Source organism: Monodelphis domestica, chromosome 2 (genome assembly GCF_027887165.1).
Source record: "Monodelphis domestica isolate mMonDom1 chromosome 2, mMonDom1.pri, whole genome shotgun sequence".
Taxonomy (NCBI): domain Eukaryota; kingdom Metazoa; phylum Chordata; class Mammalia; order Didelphimorphia; family Didelphidae; genus Monodelphis; species Monodelphis domestica.
In genome coordinates this window covers 29163552-29187218 of record NC_077228.1, presented here as the reverse complement: position 1 = coordinate 29187218, position 23667 = coordinate 29163552, and the positions used below count along the sequence as shown (strand labels likewise).

The 23667-nt window shown below is 47.5% G+C and overlaps 1 protein-coding gene across 1 annotated transcript in view; it reads right to left on the bottom strand.

Moving 5' to 3' along the window:
- AGBL4 (AGBL carboxypeptidase 4) overlaps positions 1-23667 on the bottom strand; it is an 867059-nt gene that overhangs the window by 132788 nt on the left and 710604 nt on the right.

Here is a 23667-nt window from a genome sequence, read left to right as displayed (position 1 = left end):
CAGCGGGAGTCACTGAGCGCCGCTAGGGCTTCCTAGCCTGGAAGACCCCCCGGGGAGCCCGCGGCCAGGCCAAGGGGGCGGGGCGGGGCGGGGCCATCTGCGAGCCGCGGGGATCGGGCCTGGGCTTCGCTAGCTCCGGCCCTCTGCCCTCTCCTCCGGGGCTGCCGTCCAAATCCCTGACTCCTCCAAACTTCTGCTCCCCACCGAGCCAGCGCTCCCGTCCCCCCAAGTCTGGCTCTCTGCCTCCCTTCCCTTCTCCTTCCCCGAGCGTGAGCCACTGCCCCCTTTTTCTCTCCCGACAGGGAGAACTTGACCGGTTCGAAGCTTGACCGGTGCGCTCAAGGGCGGCTCCCAGGAGGGGAGGGCTCAGTAGCGGTCAGGCTGGGACCTTCTCATCCTCCCCATCTTCCTAACCGTTTCCCCTCGTATGATACAAAGTTACCGACTTGTGAGCCTTTGGGGAAATGGCAAGAGCGCAGCCCCTGGGCTTGGAGGACAAATCCTGCCCCGCGAGCCCCCCGGGACCTGGTCCACGTCTCTTCCCTGGTGCTGGTCCTGTTTGCTCCCCTCTCAAGGTCCCTCAAGCCCCTCCCAGCGCGGCCATTCTGTGCCACTACAGGGAGATCTCGGGAGGGGGTAAAGGGACCGGCTACCTCCGTGTGAGCGGGCTGGCCTCTGCACGAGGGAGCCCGGGGTCCTTGGCCCTGGCAGTGAGCTCCAGAGCAGCCAGAGGGGCCTCCCCAAGCCTGTACCACCATCGGGCAAGCTCTGGCCTCTTCAACAGCATAAAGTGTTGGGGGGGCTTCCATTGATTGGTCAAAGACAATGGGGTGCCAGGGCGGAAAGGGACCATCTGGTCCAAACTGTACATTTTACAGATGAACAAACTGAGGTCCAGCCTCCCGGCAGAATGAGAACACAGAGCTGCTGACCACCCATTGCCACCCGCAGGCCTGGGCTCTTCCCACAGCCCTGCTGCCCAGTTGCAAATGAAACACAGAAGTCTTCGTTCTCTGATTTAACGAGGATGTCCATTGGGGAGATAAAGGGCGCCAGGCCACGAGTCCCCCCACCCCCTCACCCCGAGGTCTCCGGGGAGCTGCCCCGGGCGTCCTGGGCAAGGACCGGGGGGCCTCAACAATGGCCCAGGGAGATCCGGCCCCTCGTGCCCACGAGGAAACACCGCAGCGGCCAAGTCCGTTGCCTGTACAACCGGATGGGCAGCCCAGGGAGCTGGCCCAGGCTGGGCGGATGCCCGGGCTCTGAAGAGGGGCCAGAAGTGAAGGGGAGGAGGAGGGCTGGCTGAGCCGCCACGCTGACCACCCCACGCTGCTCTCCACCACGGAAAGGCGTCTCTGACACTAGCATTCCCTTCTGAAAGCCGGGAGTCACCACCCCGCCGAGCCGGATAAAAATGACAATGGAGAGAAGCCGGAGAGGCTCGAAGCCGGAGGAGACCCATCGGAGAGAGGCTGGCCCATGGACAGCTCCCCAGTTGCTGGAGGAAAGAGAGGAGACTCCCACGGCCTTTGGAGCGTTCTCCAGAGCCTTTCAGGGGTAGCACGGGTCAGCATTTGAACACAAGACTCTCAGAACATCATATAAAACCTTTGACTCCAAAGGGGAGCCCCGCACCTCCAAGGGACTCTTTGGAGTGTGGGATCCATCAGACGGTGCAAATATAGAGGGGAAAGGGATCTCTTCCTCCCCTCCCCAGTAACCGTGAGTTTTCCCCCAACACAACTATGCCACCTCATTCTTCTTCTTTATCATCGTCATCATCTCCATAACACCCTCTGCTGACCTCCCAAACCTCCTCTGGCTGTTGTCTCCTCTGAATTAGCCAAGAGCAGGCAGTCTCCCATCCTCTCGCTGGCATCCCCACAGCCTTATCACTGGATCACCTGGTGGCCACCACAGCCCTCCCTCCCCCAGGGGATCTGCAGCCCAGATGCCAGGACTTCTCAGTCTCCTCAAGCTCACTGTTCAGCATTCTCCCAACCTTCTCGTTCAGAATTTCAGTGTCCTCCTCAATTCTTGCCTTTTCCTCACCCCATACATCCAGTCAGTTTCCAAACTGTCCTTTCAAGCCTCCTCAGCCTCCTCTGTCCCCTTTTCTCACCGTGTTTTCATAACCCTCATTCAGCCCCCCACTAGACTATTCCAGGACCCTCCGGTGGCATCTCTTTGCCCTACATCCTCTCTCCACTCTGCCAAAGCTGCCAAAGTGTAGGGCTGACTCAATACATCCCAATGACTCCTCCTGGACTCCAAGATCAAACATTTCGTCCGTAGGTCATCATTTTAAATGTCTATAATGCATATGATTATTGGTAGATGGACGCTGCCGAATTTGTAAGTCAATTGAATCTATTGGGGTGCATCCTCAAAATCGTTTTACTGATCAGAGTGCAGGATCAAACATTCTGGAGATCATTTCTGTACAGTAAGCTCCCCCCCACTCCTTCCTAATCAGCTGCCATTGTATCCCCAGCCCCATGTCAGGGATTCGGAACCCCCAGGCGTTGGCAGACAAGCTCAGATCTTGTCTGCTCCACTTCTTCTTTCTGCTGCTGTCTTTCATCCGCTTCAGCCTTCCTCTTCTCCCCCACCTCTCGGCATCCCACTGCAGATGCTCACACCCCTTCCATAGGGCTCTACGGAATGCTTACTCTAGAAGTAACGGATGGGCTTTCGTCTTGGGCTTGCCCCTTTCCTACCCCTTTCATCTACTAGCTCTTACTGAGAGGCTTCTCCTGAAGACAGAGCTCCTCTCAGCACCCTCTCCAGAAATGGTGGCCCTTCCTCTCATGTCCTCCACACACGGGTCACAGTGAGAAAGTGGGAATATTTGTCTTGCTCCAGGCTTTCCCTCTCCCTCCATCACTCAACCAGATCTTCTCTTCTCTTCTTTGTGCTCTCCAGTTTATCACCACATGCAGATGTCGGTGATCATTATCCCCAGGTCATCGCAGCTTCCTCTCCACATCACCTCTTCCTCTCATCCTAAGGAAGGTCAGGATATATAAGGAGGCTCCCTTAAATACTCTCCCTTCATTGTTGCTCAGTTTACTCAGTCCTGGGAATTCCTCCTCCACCCTACCCCACCCCAGCTGCTTACAGAGCGGAGCAGACTTTGAATTTGACATCCCTGGCAAGTTCTCCATTTCCAGGCTTATGAACACTGAAATCCCATGATCTGATTATAATAATCTCTTTGCATTCTATATTCTCCGCTGCCTTATGATCCCCTCACCTGTTCCTCATGCTCACCATGACCTCCAGTCCCTCTACCCTTCAGTTATCTCCCAGGACACCATCCCTTCACCAATGCTACCTTCTCACCCCGACTTCCTTATCTCAGTTCTTTCTCTCTCTCCACTGTTCTCTCCTAGATAACACCGTGCCAAAAGTAGCTCTGGATTGCTCCTACCCTTTACCTCCTTCCCTTCTTTTCTATTTCTTTTCTTGGCAAAATCTAAACGTATTTTCTCCATTTTCAATCTTTTTTGGCCTCCTGCAGCCTTTGACCCTGTTGAACACCTCTTAAATACCTTTTTATCTCTAGGTTTAAAAAATTCATTTTATAATATAAAAATGGGTTTGAATGATATTATACACACACACACACACACACACACACACACACACACATATGTATAAACCAGTGGAATTGCTTCTCAGCTCTGGGAGGGGAGAAGGGATGAGGGGAAGGAGAAAACAGGAATCATGGAAAAACTTTTAAAAAAATAAAAATGTAATATCTATGTAAAAACAAATAAAAATAAAATGAATATAACAATAAAAATACATTTTATTGAAATTTTCATAAAGATCCACTCTTCCTCCTCACCTTCCCCACCCCAAGAAATCAATAAAAACAAAACCTACTAAAACATGAATAAAAAAAGAAAAACAAATTCGTGTGTTTGCCATGTCCAAAATAGAATATGTCACTATGCATTCTGGGTATATCCTCTTGTTATCAAGAGGTAGATAGTATATTTCATCATGAGCTCTCTGGAATTTTGTTTGGTCATTGTGTTGATTAGAGTTCCTCTGTCCTTTTTTTTTTTTAACCATACCTTTCATCTCAAAATCAATATTATGTATTGGTTCCAAGGCAGATGAACAGTAAGGACTAGATAATGGGGGTTAAAGGACTTGCCTGGAGTCATAGCTAGGAAGTGTTTGAGATCAAATTTGAACTCAGGACCTCCTGTTCCTGGGCCTGGATTTCAATCCACTGAGCCACCTAGCTGCCCTCCCCCCTCCCCATTCCTATATCTTTTAAAGTTGTTTGTCTTTGTGTAATCTGGTGGTGTGTTTGGGAAAGAGGGGACTACATTCCCCACCCTGGTTTCTGCCTACCACTCAGCTCTCCCTCAGGGCCCCAAGAGGCTGTAGCATGCGCAGTGGCCATACTGCAGTAAATTGTCTTGGCAGACAGGCTAAACCAGGTTGAGGGTAGCTGACAGGCCTCAAATCCACTGGTAAGTTAGGAGGGTGTCTGGCCAAGAAGGTGGCCAAAGCAGGCACCATGAAGCACTTAGAGCTTGGTGAAAGATGGAAGAAGCCAAGGTTGGCCACTGCATCCTGAGCCATCACTAGTCATCTTGCCACTGGACTCTGGAAGAGAGAGTGAGGCTGACTCATGTATGATTCAAGACATCACCTGATGCTATTGGTCCTCTGTGAAAAATGAAGGATGAACAATATTGTATACATTTTCTCTAGGTTCTGCTCACTTCACTTTGTATCAGTTCATACAAGTTGTCCCAGGTTTCTCTGAAGCTAGCCCCTTCATCAGTTCTTATAACATAATAGTATTCTGTTACGATCATATAATACAACTTGTTCAGCTCTTCCATCAATTGATGGGAATTCCTTTAGACTTCATTTTTTGGCTGCCACAAAAAGAGCTACTGTATATACTTTTGTACATAGAGATCCTTTCTCTCTTTCTTTGATCTCTTTGGGCCATAGATCTAGGGATGATACTGCTGGGTCAAAAGGTGTACATGGTTTTATAGCTGTTTTGGTATAGTTCTAAGTGCTTTCCAGATATAACTAGAATAGTGCCTAGTTCTACCATCAGGGAATTAATGTATCTGTTTTCCCATATTTCCTCCAGGGTTTGTCATTTTTTTTTCAACTTTGCCAAAGTGTTGGAATCTCGGAGTTGTTTTAATTTGCATTTCTCTAATTATTGTAATTTAGAGCATTTTAACATGGCTGTTGATCACTTGGATTTCTTGTTCTGAAAATTGGCTATTCATAGCCTTTGACCATTTATCAGTGGGGAATGGTTTTGATTTTTTATACATTTCAACCAATTCTCTGTATTTCTTTTTTTTTTTAACTCTTACCTTCCATCTTAGAATCAATACTGTGTATTGGTTCCAAGGCAGAAGAATAGTAAGGGCTAGGCCAGTGATGAGGAACTTTTTGAGCTCGGTGTGTCAAAATTCACCAAAAAACCAAGCATAACTGGGGTGGTGTGTCACTTTGAGAAAAAAACCATAATTTCATGATATTTATAGTTTCAATAACACAAATGTATAATTGTAATATATAATTGTATTTAATAAACCAAAAACTTTATTTAACTTATTCAAATATTTAACTTACCTACTTAGTGACTTCTAACCTGCCTATTAGTGACTTTTTTGTTGCTGAATTTCATTGGCCAAATCTTCAAGTGAAGGTTGATATTTTGTACACTTCAAGCCCAAGCAAGTGATACTAACTCCATCTGTCAATCTGTTACTTTTGTTGGTTTTGATATTATTTAACACTGAGAACAAGGTCTCACAAAAGTATATAGAGGGAAAAATTTCGAGTAAAGCCATTGCTCTATTTTTCAGGGTGCTAAAAGTGTCTGGTAATTGGTTCCAGGTATTCCTCCATTGTACATGGCCGGAGCTCCGCCCAGTCTTCCAAAGGCCTGGCCCCACCATGCCCCTCCCCAGCTGACTGGTCCAGTGGTGCTACAAGGGTAGTGGCTGCTGCCCACCAGCCTGCCTACCTGCCTGCATGCTCCTTCCATGAGCACCTGCTCTTCCTCCCTGCCCCGACAGGAGCCCCACACACCCTGCATGCTGCCAGCCACTTGCTCCCCGCCCCCATGGCCAGCTAGTGGAGCAACCCTCCCTCTGGGCCAGACGGAGGCATGGCCAAGGCCATGACTGGGAGCACATGGCTCCTTGGGAGGTCCTGAGGTGTGCTGAGCCTGCATGCAGCCACGTGTCATTGAAAATGGCTACATGTGTCAGCACTGACATGTGTGTCATAGGAGCTAGGCAATGGGAGTTAAGTGACTTGCCTGGGATCACACAGCTGGGAAGCATCTGAAACCAGGACCTCCTGTCTCTAGGCCTGGCTCTCTCAATCCACTGAGCCACCCAGCTGCCTCCAGTTCTCTGTATTTCTTAGAAATAAACTTACTAGGTTTTTAGCAATAGTCTCTCTTGGTTTTCTTCCTACCTGTTTGACCTTTACTTCTTATACTCCTTTGTTAGATCATCATCCTGGCCATGCTCATGAACTGTGGGTGTCTCCCCAAGGTTCTATTCTGAGCCTTCTCTTTTCTTTCAATAACATCTCACTTGGTGATCTCATCAGCTCCCATTGCTTCAACCATCATCTTTCTGAAGATGGCTCCAAGATCTCTATATCCAACTCTCATCTCTCTTCTGACTTTCCATTTAATAGCATCAGTCATATTCTGAATATTTCAAACTATGTCCTGTAGGCATCTCAAAATCAATACATCCAAAATGGAACTTATTACCTTAAAAAAATTTTTTTTATCTTTTTAACTTTGATTTTCTATTAACAAGTACTTATTTTTTCTCTTCACGCCCCCTCATTAATAAAATGATAAAGGAACAAATATGCATAATCAAGAAAAACAAATTCTCATATGGGCCATCTCTGACAATGTATGTTTCACTGGGCATCTTGGGTCTATCACTGCTCTTTCAGGAAGTAGGTAGCAGGCTTAAGCCCTTTGGATTTATGGTTGGTCATGGCATTGATATGAGTTCCTATGAGTTCTTAAGTCTGTTTCAAAGTTATTGGTCTTTATAATATTGTTATTGTATAAGTTCTTCTCCTCGTGCTTCCCACTCCTCTCTGCTTCAGTTCATACAAATCTCCGATTTTTATTTGTGATCAACACAACAAATTCTATTACATTCCTATGCCACAATTAGTTCAGTCATTTCCAAACCGAGTATTCCAACATTTTCTAATTCTTGGCTGCAACAAAGGGAATAACTAGAAATATTTTTGCACATATGGGTCCTTTCCCTCTTTCTTTGATTTCTTTGGAAGTAGAGGTAAAGTTATGATATCAGAAGATCAAGGGATATAAACAGTTCATTGAGTTCGAGGGTATAATTCCAAATTGCTTTTCATAATGGACTGACCAATCTACAGCTCTACCAACATACCAACAGTGTATTAGTATGCCTGTTTTCTCACAGCCCCTCTAACATTTATCAATTTTGGGGGGTTTAAATTGCATTTATCTAACTGTTAGTTTAATGATAGGGTAGTAGTTGAGTAAATAAATCAAGTCTACCTAAAGTAGATGATAAGATGGCTTGATAGCTTAAGCAGGTGAAAACAATTAATCAATCTAAATAATTGGTTTTAGCTTCAATCATCAACCTTGAAACTGAGTGCAAAAAGGTCCTTAGCCTGTAACAATGCATCAGAACCATATTTATATGGGCTGAGGAAACTTAGTCACAGTCCATGGGTTGTTCATAAAATGCCAAGCAGCAAGTTGAGAACTAGTTATTCAAGAGAAGCTAAAATAAGCATAGAATTCTAACATCAACACTAGAGGAAAATTGCTTGGGGAGTAGAGAGGAGAGAAAAATCATCTTGGCCCAAGCCTTTCCCTGTCCCACACCCTATCCATTTTGTCTGGAGGATCACTTCAAGCTTCAAAGGGTCCAGAGGATTTTGAACTTCCCGTCTTCTCTCTGGCCTCTTTGTCCTACCTCCAGATCAACCGAGGCAGCCCAGGAGCCAAAGAGTAACTGGGGATAGATTTATGGTTCCTCAAGGAACTAAACAAAGCAATTACCCCCTCCAAAGGAGATTCTTGAGCACTCTACGAAGGGGAGAAAAGGACTTTCAGCCACCACATGCCATTTGTTAGTTATCCCTTTGCTGCATGCACTTTCTAGGCTTGAGCCCACTTTCCTCTGGCCTCTTGTATGCACTGATGGTAGAGTGAGAAATTTTGTACCAATTGTTCTCTGGAACCATCTTAGTAAATGCCACTTTTTTAACTAAATGGATTCTCAGCTGAAGATCTTGGGGGAGGCCCCGACGTGGAGGCTCATCAGAAGGCACAGTCCTAGCCCCTCAGGATCACCCCAAGAGCGCTGAGGTAATACCATATCCAAGTGACGTGGATTTGTTTTGTCAGGGGTGAGTGAGCAGGATGTGCCTTTCAGGGCATAGGCTCTATCAGAGATTTGGAGCATTTTATCCTACAGCTTGAGAAAGCTTGGACCTCTTCCTTTGAAAACTATCTCCTCATCTTCTGACCATATGCCAATACAGGATTGGCGCTTAGAACTCATTATCCTTTCCCCCCACTTTTCCCTTTTGTCATGGAGGGCATCACCATTCTCCCAGGGCACATCACTGTCATCCTTAAGTCTTGACTTTCACTCAGTCCACATAAGAAATCTGTTGTCAAATCTCCCTTTTTCTCCCAGAACACATCATCCTTAACTCTTCTTATTTTCTTAAACCTTTACTTCTGTCTTATAATCAGTACTAAGTATCTGTTCCAAGGCAGAAGAATGGGAAGGTCTAGGGCATGGAGGTGAAGTGACTTGTCCAAGGTCACACAGCTAGGCAGTATCTGAGGGCAAAGGTGAAGCCAGGACCTCTCATCTCCTGGCCCGGCTCTCTATCCACTGAGGCACCTCGCTGCCCCCTTGTCATCCTTAACTCTTGACCAGCACACACCACATAAACAATCTGTTGTCAGAGAGTAGTTCTTCCTCACACTATCTCGGTGTCAGTCCCTTGATCTCTACTCATGCACCCAACACTCCGATATAAACCTTTAGCACCCCTAAACTGAATGATTCCAATAGCCTTAAAGAAAACAACCACACAAAGTTGGGACATTAGTTCATTGCTGGTGGAGTTGTGAATTGATCCAACCATTCTGGAGGGCAATTTGAAACTATGCCCAAAGGGTGATAAAAGACTGTCTACCCTTTGATCCAGCCATAGCACTGCTGGGTTTGTACCCCAAAGAGATAATAAGGAAAAATACATGTACAAGAATATTCATAGCTGCGCTCTTTGTGGTGGCAAAAAATTGGAAAATGAGGGGATGCCCTTCAACTGGGGAATGGCTGAACAAATTGTGGTACATGTTGGTGATGGAATACTCTTGTGCTAAAAGGAAGAATAAGGTGGAGGAATTCCATGGAGACTGGAACAACCTCCCGGAAGTGATGCAGAACGAAAGGAGCAGAACCAGGAAAACATTGTACACAGAGAGACTGATACTGTGGCACAATCGAATGTAATGGACATCTCCATTAGTGGGAATGCAGTGATCCTGAACAACTTGGAGGGATCTATGAGAAAAACCACTATCCATGTTCAGAGGAGAAACACTGTGGGAGTAGAAACGCAGAAGAAAAACAACTGCTTGATCACACGGTTCCATGAGGATATGACTGGGGATGTAGACGCTAAATGAACATCCTAATGCAAACATCAACAACATTGAAATAAGTTCTGATCAAGGACACATGTAATACCCAGTGGCATTGAGTGCTGGCTATGGAAAGGGTGGGTGGAGGGGAGGGAGGGAAATAATGTGATTACTGAAACCAAGGAATAATGTTCTAAATTGACTAAATAAACTTACTCAAATGGAAAAAAAACCCAAAAATAAAAATCAACCACAAACCCTCACCTTCCATCTTAGAATCAATACTGTGTATCGGTTCCAAGGCAGAAGAGTGGTCAGGACTAGGCGATGGGGGTCAAATGACTTGTCCAGGGTCACACAGCTGGGAAGTGTCTGAGGCCAGATTAAAGCAGGTCCTCCCCACGCTGGGCCTGATGCTCCATCTAGTGGGCCCCTTCACTGCCCTTGAGGTAAATGCTTATTGATGGACTGACATGGGACTGGGAGTCTGTGGGCTCCGGGTGAGAAATTCCTTCTATTCCTGAAGTGTGGGGCTGGCTCTTTGCAACAGACAGTCTTAGAGAGACAACTGATGCTCTGCCTGGGACCCAGGAAAATCGGGAGCTTGCCCAGGGCCACAGATCCTTCCAGGCTCCTAGGCCACTTCTATCCACCCTTCCACCCTGCCTCCTCCCTTTGGAAACGGCAGAGGCTGCCAGCTCATTTTTTCAATTGATCAGCCTCTCCCCCTGCCTCCTCACCCTCCTCACTCCTCTCTGCCAAATGCATTTGGCATCCGATCCAAGTCTTTTTAAAACAATCTGGGGAAAGCTTGGCTGCAGAGAAGAGATGGGAGAACCGGTCTCCTTCCCTTCCTTGCAGAGGTGCTGGTGAGGGGGTGGGGCCGAGGATCCGCCTTGGGAAGATTTCAAGAACTGTCAAGACTTGGCTGACAGGGTGCTTTCTTGTGCTGAACGGCCTCCTCCTCTCTTTTGCTCCACTTTGCCGCGAGGGAAGGCACAGGGGAAGGATGCACGAATTTAGGGTTTAGGGCGAGGGTGGCGGCCAAAGGAAAGGCGTCACGAAAGCTAAAAATAAAAGAATTGGAGGCCTTGTTTAGGACCCCCTTCAATCACCCTTAAAAAAGGAATCTAGAGGCCTCTACAGCTTCAAGTAGCTCACCATACTTTCTAAGGCCTAAAGTCCTCCAGAAATAAAAGTTCTTTTTATTTCCAGTAGATGAGAGGGAGACAGTGTGGCCCAGTGCGCAGCGCAGGACGCAGAACCCAAAGACCTGGCTTTCACTTATACCTCTGGCAGTTCCTCGCTGCATTATTCTAACTTAACTACCCTTAACATCAGCTTCCACAACGAGGATGATGAAACCTCTCACAGAAGTGTGGTCAGGCTCAAAGGAGGTCATCATGGATCTTTTAAAGCTAAAAAATGAATTAAATCAGCTGAAAACTGGCAGAGATGGACAGAGAAAGAGAGCGAGTCAGCGGGCCAGCCAGGTGCCCGGCGTTTGTGCTCTTCCTGGCCCGGGTTGTTGTGGGATGTTTCTGCTGGGCCACATACAACTAGCTGGGGGTTAACAGCAGAGACAGACACCTTGGGGGAGCCGCTGCTGGGCTGTGCCAAGAGCCCTGGAGAGAAGCCGCGTCCGTGCTGTTTCCTATTATCGTGTGGAATTCTCCGTGTCCTTTGCAGAACTATTTTAAGGAGACCTGGGCTTGGACGTGCTGAGCGGCCCTGGACCGTGTCCTCTCAATCTCTAGCTAATGAGTGGCCGCATTCTTTCATGATGTTTTCCTCTTCGGTTTGGCTCCACTTGGCTTTCTGGGTCTTGTTTGGCTCAGCTTGACTCTAGAGGAGCTGACGGTCCAGGAAAGCACGGCGGTCTCACTTATGAAGCTCTGCAGCCCGGTCTGTGCTGGGGAAAAGGGCTACGTTGCAGGGACTGCCGTGGGCATGACCTGAATGGGGACTGCTGGGGTGCTGCCAGCCTCGACTCCCCGTCATGCCATCCAAAGGTCTTGGATTCAAAACGTCTTCTAGGCTTTGGCACTGGGTGCTCGGAGACTCCTCAGCTTCAAAGTTCTTTGTCCCAAGCTCTTCCCCCCCAGGGCTGGCATCTCCTGCTCCAGGGCCCCCCTCGGGCTGCTCTAGTCTTGTCTGATCTCCCCATGAGATGCCACATGATCCTGTCCGTGCACAGAGGGGGAAGCCCAGCGACTGGCCCAGAGTCACACAGCGAGAGCAGCCTCCAGACACCCCTCTGAAGGGCTCCTGGGGGGGGGCACTTCCAGGCTCCTCAGCTCTCGCCTTAGACTCAGAAGTCGGTCGCAGAAGCCCCCCAAGTTCGAGGACGCAGATGTGGGGATCCTTCTGTTCAGGGTCTCTTTCTTTTGATACAAAGCAAAATCTCCAAGCAAGGGGAGCGAGGGAGGGAGAGAGGCCGAGCCTTTTTCCTAATGGTGGGGAGGAGCACAAGGGAACAGAGCAGGGAGCCGGAGCACAAAAAGCAGGAAAGCCCCTTCTCTCAGCGCAGGGGATTCTGGGCCCAGGAAGGGCCTGTCCCTCCAGCACTCATTGAAAGCCGAGCTAAGCAGCACAGACTTTCTGTGGAACGTGAGGGCGAGACGCGCTCTGAGAACAGCGAGCAGAGGGGCTGCGACAAAGCCCAGAACAGGGCCGAACCTTCTCCCTTATTTTCACCAAACAGGCCCAGAGCAAGAGTAGGAGCGACCCAAGGCCACCCAGGAAGGTGGGGGGGCCGGGCTGGGCCCCAGATCCCGGGGCCTGCTTTCCAGCAATGCGGCTCCTGTCCCCTCTACACTGCAGGAGGCTCAGCATCCAGGGCCCAGGCAGAAGTCAGGCTCACAAGGCGGATGGGCAGGGCGTCGGGTGGGAAACTGATCTCTTCCTCATCGTCCCCATCTTTCCTCTCCATGGCGGGCCGCCGCTTCCTGAGCCTGCTGGCCCTCCGAGCCCATCGCTCCTGGCTTTGTGCTTCTGTAAACTCCTCTTCCTCCATGGCCTCCCCTGCAGACCAGAGAAGGAGAGCCTTCGGCGGAGCGCGCTCAGAGATGCGTCTGAAGAGCTCCAGAACTGCAGCCACACCAACAACACCCATTTCTCTAGCTCAGCCTTGACGGCTGGGCAGGATGGGCGAGGACTGGCCTGGCTATTTTACAGAAGGGGAGACTGAGGCTTGGGAAGGGCGAGGAACGTCAAGAGGCTCACGGGGCAAATCAGGGTGAAGCCAGGCCCAGCCCCAGACTTCATGGCCAGTGTTTTCTCTGAGGACGGCGAGCCATTTGGAGCCTTGGGGGTTTCCTTAGCTCATGATCCTGGATGCAGAGGGTCTAGCCCAGAGAGGGAGCTCCCAAAGCAGGGAAGAACAGCGGGCCCATTTGTGTGGATGACCAGGCTGGCTGCTTTGGGGCCATTTTACAGATATTGGTCAGGACACCCCATCCAAAACAGGAACCAGCCTAGGAGCCAGGAAAAGCAGGAGGAAGAGCACCAAGTACCGAGGCACAAGAGAGACAAATACCAGCAAAAGGAAAGCCAATCCCTGCCTCCAAGGAGCTTACATTTGGGGGAAGGGGAGCAGAGAAGAAACGCACAAGAGGGAAGCCCAAAGCTGGGAAAGGGCAGGGAGGAGAGTGGAAAGGAAGGTTCCTAGGAGGAGGCAGGGCACAGCATCATGGTGAAATCCAGACTCAGATGCAGAGCCCAGAGGGGAGTAAAGGTTGGAGCCTTCCCAAAATGGAGGTCCAACATGGAACTCCCTGCTGGGAGAGGAGGGCTGGCATGGCTAAGGGACCCTGTTCTAGTACTAGCCTTGTTACTGTTTTTCTGTGTGCTCCTAGACAGGTAATCTAAGGATTCGTGTTCCTCAGTTTCCTCGCCTGTTAGATCAAAGTAGTTGAACTAGGTGGCTTCTACGCACACTCCCACTCCAGACATTGTGTTGTTATCTGTTCTCAAGTCCCTCCCAGCTCCAGCATTCTCTCTTCTCTACTTTTGGACTTCCTGGCTCTGACAAAATCTAATTCTGGTTTTTTCTAGCTCTGACAATGTGTATGCTCAGGTTCCTCCCAGCTCCTGACACTACATGCTTTAAGGTCTCTAGCTCCTAGCACTGTACCACAAACAAAGTAGGGCTTAATAAATGCTTGGTGATTGATTTTGGTCTTTTGTTCCTATGTTCATAGAAGGTCAGCTACAGAAGAGATCTTGGAATACATGGTGGCTTATTCATTATTTGGGACAAAGTTAAACAAATTGGTTGATTGCAAATGCTATAACTCTTGACTTCTTAGAAAATTTAACATGCAATATGTCCTTCTTTTTGGTCAGTCACTTATTTTTACATGATTTGGCACTGAGTTCACGAGATTTTGACACATTCTCTAAAGTTCTTCACCATGAAACATACTTTTATTATATTGGATATTAAGTAAACCTTTGACAATAGTTCATTTTTTAAAGTCCAGCCTTAATTAGAGTTCATGGATTTTCACTGAGGCTTAAAATCAGGTAAGTTTCAAGGTTATTAAACCATATATATCTTTAAGCAATGACATGGTTAGAGCTGTAGACCTGGAGTCAAGAAAATCTGAATTCAAATCTGGCCTTAGATACTTACTAGTGTATCATTTAACCTGCTTGCCTTAGTTTTCTTATTTGTAAAATGAAGGTAATAATAGCAAGCACCTACTTCTCAGGGTCGTTACAAGGATCATATGGGATAATGCCGGTAAATATTACTTGGTCACAGAACCCAGCATACAGTAGGTGCTATATAAATGTTAGACACTATTGCATTATCTCTTGAATATATATCTTAACCTTTCATTATATATGTGGGGGGGGCATGATGCAAGATGGTGTGGAAGTATCCTATTTCCATTTGGAAATTCCTGAATTCTGGAATGATTTTGCATTTCAGTATATCAATATATTTCTCAGAGTTTATAATTTGTTCAATAAATGGCCTACAGGAAAATTTTTAAATATTTTTTGGGGTTGATGTTTTACAATCTAATCATCTTGGCCTACTTGATTATTTGATGACAATGACTTGGATAGAGCCTCTGTAGTATCTAGCCCATGGCAGGAGTTTTCCTCATAATAATAATGAGAAGCTTAAACATTTTAAAACTCTTTTCCAGCTTCAATGGGACGCCTATCCAGTACGGCAAGAGAATCGGTGCCAACCTCTCTGGCTGCCAGATCTCTCCGAAGGTCACTGCTTGTGTAAGAGTGGGGACAAAATTGCCTCATCCCATTCAATCTTCATACATTTTTCAGGAGAAGACACTATTCAATCAGCCAGAAACTTTAGATGAAATGTGAAAAGTCCTGGAAAGCCACTGGATGAATTACAGGGATGTTGCCCAGACAGGCCCTTCTGATTGGGCAAAGGATGTAGTCACAACCTGAGCAACTTGGATTAAACAAAGGGCTATCTCAGGACCTCAGAACCGGACTGTGAACAGCTGAGCCAGAAAGATCTGGCCTGGGGCAGACAAGAGAAAGAGAAAGTAGCCTGACGTGTGGCAGAGAAAGATGGCAGGGAGATGGAGGAGGCCCATCAGTCCTGCCTCCCTCACAGCAACTTGGGGCAGAAGATTTACACTTATGCCACGGATGGTAGCCGCCTCCTCAAAGCCTGAGGGAAGTTCTAAGAACAGATCTGCTCTTTCCTCAACTTCCCTTTTTCCCGTCTATTAAACAGAAAAGGTGGTATGTGCTGCTGCTTCTTTAGCCAAACGTTTCTGAAAACCTGAAGAGTGCCTTAACCTCAGAGGCCATCAGGAGTTAGCAAGAGATAAACATAAATATAAATTCAGACAGAGCAGATCTCTGCCCTCCTGGGGGCTCAGAGTGATTGTGTTGGTATTTTTATTTAATATAAGCTCTCTAAAGCAGCAAAGAGGGAACCACATGGACCTGAGGGGCATTAAGATGCCCTCTGGGCTTAAAATGAGCTGATTATTTTAACAGGATGTTCCCATTGTTTCCTGAGAATTAATGGCTGTTTTACAGCAATTGTTTGCCAGCTCTTATTTAAGCTGTTTTTTTAATTTTCAGCAGCACTTTCTTTCGTGCTTTGGTACAGACCAATCTTATTTCAACGTGGGCTTGGATGATCCTTAAAACAGTTGATATATAAATGATATCCCTCCACCAACTGCCTGTATGATCTCTCTAAGTGCCAGTGAAAGATGCTCTGAGGGGCTACAACTTTTGCACGTTTCCTTGGAGTGATGCCCACTCTTAAAAAACCCCGAATTAAAAACCCAGCAGCGGAACATGTGCATGACATAAAAAAGGACTCAAGTGATAGACAGACAACTAACCGAAGGCAACCGAAGGAACGAGCTCAGTTCAGTTTTATCTCTTCCAAGTCAGATGTTACGAGACAATCCAGTGTCAGTAGCATGTGGACATGTCAGGACACTCACAAAACAAAACTGTATCAGAGTCAGGGTAGGTCTGAATGAATTCATGCACCACTAAGAATCAAGAGGTCAGAACTGGGGTGTCCCCGAGGATCTAGAGCAGAGGATGCCAGGACTGGGGGGACCCCTGGGACAGGGGTGACGGAGTTCCGTGGGAACCACAGCATTAGGCTTCTACACTGGGAGAGACGGGCCTAAGAACCCTCTCTTGGTCCCACTCCACAAGCAGGCATTCTGGCTCCCTGGCAGACTTCTGTGGAAGAGTAGCTAAAGAGTAGCCTCTTAAGGCTGCCTATTCTCCTGTTGCTCAACTCATTCTTAGAACCATTTTCTTTTTGGCTCTCCCCTCCCCTCCCAGCCTCACCTCCTCAGCTTCCTGTCCTCCCCTCTCTGGACAAGCCAAACAGGCCCCCTCCTTTCTCCATGTAAAAGACTTTTGCCTATTGGAGGGCAGCTGCCCTATTCTCACTGAGCCTTCGCTTCCCTCTAGCTGATGTGTCGCTGTTCTTCCGGTCAGGGCCCAGAACTGAACTGGATGCTCCAAATCCAGACTGAGTAGGGCAGAGGGCAGAGGGCAGCGGGCAGCGGGAAGGCTGCACTTCAGGCTGGCTATGCCTCTCTTAGCACAGTCCAATACTTGATGGGCTTGTTTGGCTCTGGGCACAGGGGAGAGCATGTAAGACCCAGAATGGAGCATTCAGGGCTGAGAGGGACGTTGGAGAGGTGGAGAACGGATGGACGTGTGTAAAGATGATTTTAGCTTTGTGACTTGAAATCTAAATAATTGGTCGCCAGGAAAAATTCCCAAATAATAAAATACCCAAGTCAGCTGGGAATTATGGTGATTTTAATTAATATAGAGAGAAGGAATTAAGGAAAGGAGAGAGAAAGACAGACAGACAGAGAGAGAGAGAGAGACAGAGAGAGAGACAGAGAGATAGAGAGAGAGAGAGAGAGAGAGAGAGAGAGAGAGAGAGAGAGAGAGAGAGAGAGAGAGAGAGAGTTAATTTAAAATGCTCTGGCTCAGGCTGAGCCAGGTAGTAGGTAAAGGCCTTGGCTAAAGTGGCCTCCCTGAGCCTAAGGTAAAGGGAGTCAGTCTTATCACTCACCACGAGACTATCTCCAAGGAAGCTATCTAAGGGGGATCCTCCAGGCTGAGCTCCAGTCCTCACTGAACTGAACTCCGAATCCAATTGCACTCTGAACTGAATTACCTCAACTGACTTTTTTAGCCTCCTTTTATTTTTTTTAATCTTTTTTTTTAAATATTTTATTTGATCATTTCCAAGCATTATTCGTTAAAGACATAGATCATTTTCTTTTCCTCCCCCCCCACCCCCCATAGCCGACGCGTAAGTCCACTGGGCATTAGATGTTTTCTTGATTTGAACCCATTGCTTTGTTGATAGTATTTGCATTAGAGTGTTCATTTAGAGTCTATCCTCTGTCATGTCCCCTCAACCTCTGTATTCAGGCAGTTGCTTTTTCTCGGTGTTTCCACTCCCATAGTTTATCCTTTGCTTATGAATGGTGTTTTTTTCTCCTGGATCCCTGCAAGTTGTTCAGGGACATTACACCGCCACTAATGGAGAAGTCCATTACGTTCGATTATACCACAGTGTATTAGTCTCTGTGTACAATGTTCTCCTGGTTCTGCTCCTCTCGCTCTGCATCACTTCCTGGAGGTTGTTCCAGTCTCCATGGAACTTCTCCACTTTATTATTCCTTTTAGCACAATAGTACTCCATCACCAACATATACCACAGTTTGTTCAGCCATTCCCCAATTGATGGGCATTTAGCCTCCTTTTAAAGAAATTTTCTCTTATGTCACCTCCCCTAAATTTTCCCGTCTACCAATCACAGTAGATGTTTTCTCCAGGACTGCCTATTCTTTAGTTCTCACCTTCTTTGATTAGATTTTCTCCAGGACTATCCATTCTTTAGTTCTCACCTTCTCTGGTTAGATTATATCTCCTGAGGTACTTCATACTTCTTTGTTAAGCTCACCTTTTGTGAGTTACTTGACCTTTTTGTGATTAATTTAACCTTTATAGGTACTTAAGATCCTTTTGTATTAGATCTAAAAATAGACTTAGCTTAAGTTTTAGCTTCACTATAAGGTATGAGTTAAGTACCTTCATTCTTCAATCAGGAGTTTACAACTTTATCTTCCCCTAAAGTACGTCTAATTAGGGTGGAGTAATTTCCAAGTTCACAAGTGCAAAGTGAGTGAGAGAGGCTGAGCCTCAACCAGGGCTGGCTTCATCCCCCATCTGAGCCATTATCACAGGTCAAAGGGCCTTCAATCTGAGTGTTCCAGCCTGTTTTTGCTCATGAGTCAGTCCATGTTCCTGGGCAGGCTCCCTGGCCACACACTGCCCAGCTCCTACTTACTGTGACCCACTGAGAAGGCGATGCCCCTGCCCATGCTTGAAGAGCTGCCAGAAGGCCCTCCCTGGAGGAGGACACAGCTGGGAGTCAGTAGGACCAGGGGAGCATGGGGACCCCATTTCACCTCCAGGCCTTTCTCAGGCTCCTCCGGGATAAGGAGGGGTGAGGGGTCCAAGGCTGGGCTGGGTGACGCCACAGATCTTCAAGAGGGAAGGAAACAAGGGCTTTCATGGGAAGCTTTTACCACCTGTCCCACTCTGGTTCTTAACACACCTCTGCCTCCTTGTGGGGAGAGGAGGGGGCAGAGAGGGGATGTGCCTGGAGTGCAGAAGGAGGCGCTGTTCACAGAATCATCTCCCTCTTCTCCTGGGCCCGGAGGGTTATCCCTGATTCAGATAAAGGCACAGGACATCTGCAAGCCCCCTCCCCCCACCCCATCAGGGAGCCCCGGCCTCAGGGGATCTTAATCTTGACATTGGGCCGAAGATACTATTTAATAAGAACGATTGTAAAACCTTGCCTTTAGGTTCAAAAAAATCAACTTGGTAAAAGGGAAAGGAAGGTTCAATGAAAACCTTGCCTGCCTCCAAGCTAAAAACAAGTTAGTAGTCTGCCCTGCTGGCCATAAAGGCTCCTAACTAGCTTTTAGTATTCAGTCCTTTCAGGGTGGCCAAGCACTTCACTGGTGTGAACTTCGAGCCAGGTGCTATTATCACCCCTATTTTATAGATGGGGAAACTGAGGCAGACGAGAGGTTAAGTGACCTGCCCACAGTCACACAGCCAGTAAGTGTCTGAAGCAGCATTTGAATTCCGGTGCCCAGACTCCAGCACTAGCCACCTCTGAGTCCCCAGCTGCCTTCTTAAGAGAGCTCCAGCATCCAGGAGGAGTGAGGTGGTGGCGCCATTGCTCGCCAACCTGGGCAGCTGGTATCAGGAGAGGCAGGACAGTGAGAAGCAGGAGACGGCCAGAGGAGAGGGACCCGAACCAGGGCCAGTCACTGACGGCTCTGTCCAGAGCCTGGACAAGCAGACCTTAGATGGGACCCGACAGCTGCCTGGCCCCGAGAGAGCCCGACTTCTGCAGCTTCTCTAAAGAGGGCAGAAATTAGAGCAAGGAACACAGCTGGCAGATTGTTTCAGACCGGAGCTCCAAAGAGCCCCCAAATAGAAGGGACTACCTGGGCATGCAGACTCTTATCCAGGGAGATCTCCCAGGAGAGGGTGGTGGTCAAGAGTGGAGGCCCTACAGTCCGTGGTTTTGTGATGCTGCACCGAAGCCCTGGGACAGCAGGCTGCCTCTCCTCTTCCTTCCCCCCTTGACTCGAGTGGGCATCTCTCCAGCCCCGATTGGCTTCCTGGCTAGAAGCCCATCGCTCCTCAGACAATTGTCACTGCTCAGCCCCTCGAGCCAGACTGCAAGGACGCCCCAGTTTTCATCCAGCAAAAAAGAAAAATTTCCAAGCAAGAAATATGAGGTGACTGGGCAGAGAAACATCATGTGTTGGGCAGGATGGTGCTCGAGATCTGCCTTGGCACTCAATATGGGAGGGTGCCCGTGTTGGGATTCAGCGTTGGAAGGAGCTTCCTAGACCATTCTGTCCCACCTACACTGGCTGGAAGCCTCCAATATAACATGCTCAACAAGTGGCCAGCCTGCCTCTCCTGGAAGACCTCCAGAAACAGGGAACTCACTACCTACTTCCACCACCTCTCTTCTGTGTTGTCTCTCCCATTCAGTCATGAGCAACTTGAGGAACCCCCTCCCAAATGAGATAAAAATGTTTGTGAAGCCCCACAGAGCTGCGGCCTCAGCAGTCCTAACCCCCACACCTTCTCTACACTTTCTTGCCCTGCTCTGAGCCACACTTCCTCCGCCTCTGTGAAGAGAGAATTAGACTCTCTTAGTTTATTTTTAAATGTAATCAATCAGCAACCCTTAATTAAATCAAATCAAGAATCTGAAGCCCCCCTACTTAGCACTTGGTAAGTTACTGGGTAAGAGAGCTCACAAGTCACTTACTAGCTCACACCCCAAGGCCACAAACACCGCCCCCCACGGGCAGGGCTAGGCAAATTAGGAGGCTGTGATTGGTTCCTGTGAAATGGAAAAAAGGACTATAAAAGGTGAGACAAGATTCACTTGGTTCTTCAGGGAGAATGCTCTCTCTCTGTTGGTGCTTCGGTGTGCTTTACCAGTGAGCTCTGATGAGATTCTTGGCAGTCTTTTTGGGGTTTCTTCTGGCTTTTCGGGAAGATTTTGGCTTCCTAATTAGGGCTTTGGATTCGGGTGAGACTCGCTTTCAGATCTGCATTCGTGGTCTAGGATTGGGGTATTTATAGCTAAGCTATCGTTCTACCTCACTCCTATATTTCATATCTCTACCCACTTGTAAATAAAGCTGCTAACAGTCATTTTGACTTAAGGGCTCATATTTTATAATTGGCAACCACAATGATTTTTCAAACTCATAAATATTTTGTCAAACCAACTTTTTACCCTTACACCCCCAAATTGTTTTCCTAGCACAGAGATCAGGCAGGGGACTAATCAGCTCCAAACCCTTCAGTAGCTCCCTCCGGCCCTGCCCCAACCAACCTCTATCCAGGTTCATCAAATTCATCTTATTTACCACGTTTTCTTGAATTTTCTCATGGACTCTCCCCCAGATTCAAGCTATCCCTAAATTCCATGAGCTCAAATCCATCTTTCCTTCATGGCCCAAATCTAGTCACATCTCTAACATTTATTCTGAGCCATCTCCAGACAATGCTGCCTGCTGGGTCTCCTGGTTCTGGCTTAAACTGGTCTCCAGCCTACTTACTGGCCATTCTGTTTGACTCCTCACTTGCAAGCTGCCTCTGTGTCCTTATATAATGTATATCCCTAGTGTTGAGCACACTGCCTGGTCCATAGTAAACACTTAAATGTTCGTTCTGTCTGTCTGTCTGCCTCTCTCATATGTATCTCTCTATCTATCCATCCATCCTTCTATTATGTCTCTGACATCTCTCCATCTATTGCTATCATCCATCCATCCATCCATCCATCCATCCATCCATCCATCCATCCCTCTTTTTATCTCATCCATCCCACCATCTATCTATCAGCTGTGTGACCCCAGGCAAGTTGCTTAACCTCTCTATGGCTCAGTTTCCTGAAGAGGTTGGACTCCAAGGTCCCTTCTAGCTCTCAGTCTAGAATCCTTTGATTGTGTCATCCTCCATGAAGTCTTCCAGGGTCCCCTCCATACCCTGTCACTACAAGAGACAGAATCTCAGAGTTGAAAGGATCCTCACCAACCGTACCCCTGCACACAGATCCCCACTATGGCCTATCAGACTAGTCACCCAGCTTGTCCCTGAGGATCTCCAACAAGGGGCACCTGGGATCTCCCGAGGCTACCCAACCATTCAACTCAAACCATTCTCATTGCTTTTCCTTCTATCAGGCCTGAATCAAGCCCTTTGCAAACTTGGGCATTCATCCTCTTGCTGCCTAGAGAGCCAAACCACCAAAACTCTCCACCCTTCTCCACCAGAGAGCCCCCCAGACACCTGAAGACAGCTTTCTGGTTCTCTCAGAACTTCTCCAGGTTCCACACATCCAACTCACTCACATGCCTCCCCATACATCAACCCCAGAACTAGGCACAATCCTGTAGATGAGCCCTGACCAAGGGGTGGCCCAGTGGAACACTGTACACAATGGTGGCACATACTGGGTCCTGAATACATGCTTGTTGATCAAACTTCCACAACACCATTTGTTTTCTTGGCTTCCTAATCACATACTGCCTCATGTTCAAAGCAAACTGCTACCTGATCACCCTTTACCCACAAGGGATCCATAAAATGAATTATTTCCTGTTGGTTAGATGTTTCAGTAGTATCTGACTTTTTCTGATTCCTTTTAGGGTTTTCTTGGCGAAGATACTGGAGTGGCTCTTCTTTCCTCTTCCGGCTCATTTGACAGTTGAGGGAACTGAGGCAAATAGGGTTAAGTCACTTGTCTGAGGTCACATAGCTAGAATGTAGCTGAGCTGGATTTGATCTAAGGTCTTCCTGACATGGGATCAAAGCCTTTATTCGCTGTACTACCTAGCTGTTCCATGAATTCTTTAAATGAATAAACAAATGGAAAACACATTGATTAAGCTTTTTACTACTATAGGCCTTGAATTGTTCTAAGTTCTGGTGATATGACCAGAAGCAAGTAAGAGGGTTCCTGCCTTCAAGGAGCTTGCATTCTAATGGAGGAAGAAAAGAAATAAAACAAGAAGTGTATCTGTGTGGGGAGAGGCAGGGTTTGGCTCTGGAGAAGCATGGAGGCCTATTCCTAGGTAAAGTGGGTAAAAGCTCCCCTATCAGAGCCCAAGCCCATGACCTGAGGGTCTGAGTAGCAGTAGTGAATGCCCTGGTTCGGAGCTGGCTGAAAAAGATCATGCTTCTCCTGTTCTGGCTTTGTGACCCAAGCATCAGGCTTTCTTTCCATCGATTCCTCTGGGATTTCACCTTCTTAGATTCACCTTGGTTGGAGTCTTGGATTCAAAGTCTACCATTCAGCATCTTTCCCTCTCAGTTTTGTGTTTTTGGCAAATTTACTAAGCATACCAGCTGTGTGTTTCAGTCAGTCATTGATAAAAGTGTTAACCAGCACATACTCCTTTTTACCCTCCACTAGTGACCTCCATTCAAGCTTCATGGCTTCCCATTGCCTCGAGGATGAGACAGAAACTTCCCTTCATGATCAGGTTCCATTTTATATGACACCCTCTCATGCTTGCCTTCCCTTCTAGCCAAGCTGGCTTCCTCTGTGTTCCCTGGACACCACATTTCAGCTCCCAGTTCCCCCATTTCTGTCTCCTGAAATCCTGAGCTCACTAGGCTACCTCCTATAGATGTTTTTCTAGCTCCTTTCCTTATTAATGCTCCTCCCAAAATTGCCAATTTTAAAATTATATCTCTGTGTTCATGTTGTCTCCTCCACACATGACTGTGACTCCTTGAAGACAGAGATTGTTTCATATTTCTCTCTGAATCAATCTCCAGTGTCCATCACAGAGCCTGGCACATGGGAGATAGAAAATGAATGAATTTTATTGAATTGAACT